The following is a 2,398-nucleotide window of genomic DNA, read 5'->3' as shown; positions in this document are numbered from 1 at the left end:
CTTCGGCTGTGCTTGCTCCCGGCTTCCGACTGCGCTACCTAACGCGCAGGCTCACAAGGGCGGGGCCGGGCTGGAGAGGACCTCCTGAGGGGCGGTGCTGTCATGCTGAAGGCGGGGCCTCTGGACTAGACTGAGGAGCATGGTGGCCCAAGAGGGTTTGATCTGACCTCCATTGCCAGAAGAGCAAAACAAGGAATGGACTAGATTTCCCACATAGGATACCGGATATGTGAGGCCTTTGCTCGTATAAGCAGAGGGGAATCTATATGAGAACATTCATAGCTACCTAAGTACTTCAGCGGGACTTCCAGAAGCTTCGGTCTTTGAGGACTTCCATGTAAGGAAAGGACATCCACAGTAACCACAGCTTGTGTTTTCCAGATAATGCCTATAACTTTGGACCTAGGAGTCGCTGCCTCTATTGTAAGCAACCCTCAAGGACCCTGCTTCTGTAGGCCCACCCTGATTTGAAGTTGGGGAGACACTACTGGAATGGTGGTCCAAAAAGCTCCCAGCCTCTAGCGCATTCCCCATAGCCACACATCAGCGACAGGGACTGGAAAGAAACAGCGACAAGAGAATTCTGTGAGTTCAAGGACTTCCTGACTTATCTAGTGAGTTCTAGAAAACCCGGGGCTATGTAGAAAGACCCTGTCTTAAACACACACACACACAAACACACACACACACACACACACACACACACACACGATTTTATCTGTATGAATATTTTACTCACATTATGTCTGTGCCTGGTGTCAGAGGAAGTCAGAAAAGAGGACTGGGTTTCCTGGAACTGGATAGATGTTTGTGACCTGCCATGAGGGTGCTGGGAACAGATCTAGAGTCCTCGGCAAGAACGACAAATGCTCCTAACCTCTGAGACATCTCTCCAGCCTCCTTAGTAGCATTCTTAACAAGTTCTGGAAATGTCTAGCCTCCATACAATCTAATCTAGGTTTAGAATGTTTTCCATCTCTGAGACTTGCTGCCGAAAAAGCTCACCCTTTCTTGTGCTTTCTGAACGCTTGGTGCTGATCGACTTAGGTGTTCTGGCTCAAACTCCTCTCCAAGCTGACTGATAGATACAGTCTGGCTTCTCTCTCAGCCTCTGAGTTTTTGCTCTGCTTGACCTCAAACTAACTCTAGCAATCTATTCTAATCTTCTAACTCCTTCTCATTTTCTGTCCTTACCTGTGTCTAGCTTGTTCTCTCTGTAAAACTCTCCCAGTAAAATTGCTTGCTCTTCCTCCTTCTTCTCTTCCTCTCTCCATCTCGCTCTTTCCTCTCCTCCCTCTCTCCCTTCCTTCCTCTCTCCTCTCTCCCTCTTTCCCTCCCCCTCCTCCCCCTCTTTCTCTCCACTGCTTTATCTTAAGTGGCTTCCCTTTCCTCTGTCTTCTCATGACAGTTGACCATATCATATTCTGTCAAATCTTTCTCTGATTTGTCACTTTGTTGTTCAATTAGACATCACTTTCAAACATGGCTGCTTCCTTCTGCAAACTAACTTTACCTTCATTGTTTGTGATTAAAGGTGTGTGCTAAGGGCTAAGCTACATCACAACTAAAAAAAAAAAAAAAAAAGGTTTGTTGAGTAAATAGCACAATCTCAGGGTTCACAGTACGATTAAATATTTTACAATACTTCCCCTCCTATTACTAATAAGGAAACTACAGCTCAACTGTAGAATAAGCCACTTTGGGGTTTCGATCAGCCATTAGAGGAGCTAAGTTACCTTCTCCTTGGAAAATGACATTTTGAAATCTTTAGAAGAACAGATAATTTTAAAAGCAACATTGGGACAAGAGAGATGGCTCAGTGGTTAAGAGAACTTGCTGCTCTTACAAAAGATCCAGGTTTGACTTCCAGAATCTGCAAAACAGCTTAAAACTGTCTATAACTCCACTTTCAGGATAATCTGGCCTTTAAGGCCACCAGGCACTAACATGGTACAAATGCAGACATATACGCAGACAAAATAATCATATACAAATTAAATTAAAAATTTAAATATTATCAACGTACTAACCAGTAAAGAATAAAAATCCCATTTATGGCTTTTATGAGGTTTCTGCCTTAGTCTCTTTTTAAAATGCTTCATTTGTTGTGCTTTGTCTCTGTCTTAGTTGGGGATTTATTGCTGTGATGGTCTGGAACTCAGAGATCCACCTCAGCAACTCCTATAAAAAATGTTTTTACTTCGAAGGGGCTTACAGTTGAGAGATTTAGCCCATTACTGTCATGGAAGGAAGCATGGTGGCACACAGCCAGACATGGTGATAGAGAAGTAGCTAAGAGTTCTGCAAATGGAACCTCAGGCAGCAAGAAAAGCAAGTGAGTCACTGAATCTGAAGCTTCAAAATCCACTCCCGGTGGTTCCTATCCTCCAACAAGGCC

The sequence above is a fragment of the Micromys minutus genome (genome assembly GCF_963924665.1).
Source record: "Micromys minutus genome assembly, chromosome: 11".
In the NCBI taxonomy this organism is placed as follows: Eukaryota; Metazoa; Chordata; class Mammalia; order Rodentia; family Muridae; genus Micromys; species Micromys minutus.
The sequence above is the reverse complement of the archived record's forward strand: the minus strand, read 5'-3'. Positions refer to the sequence as shown.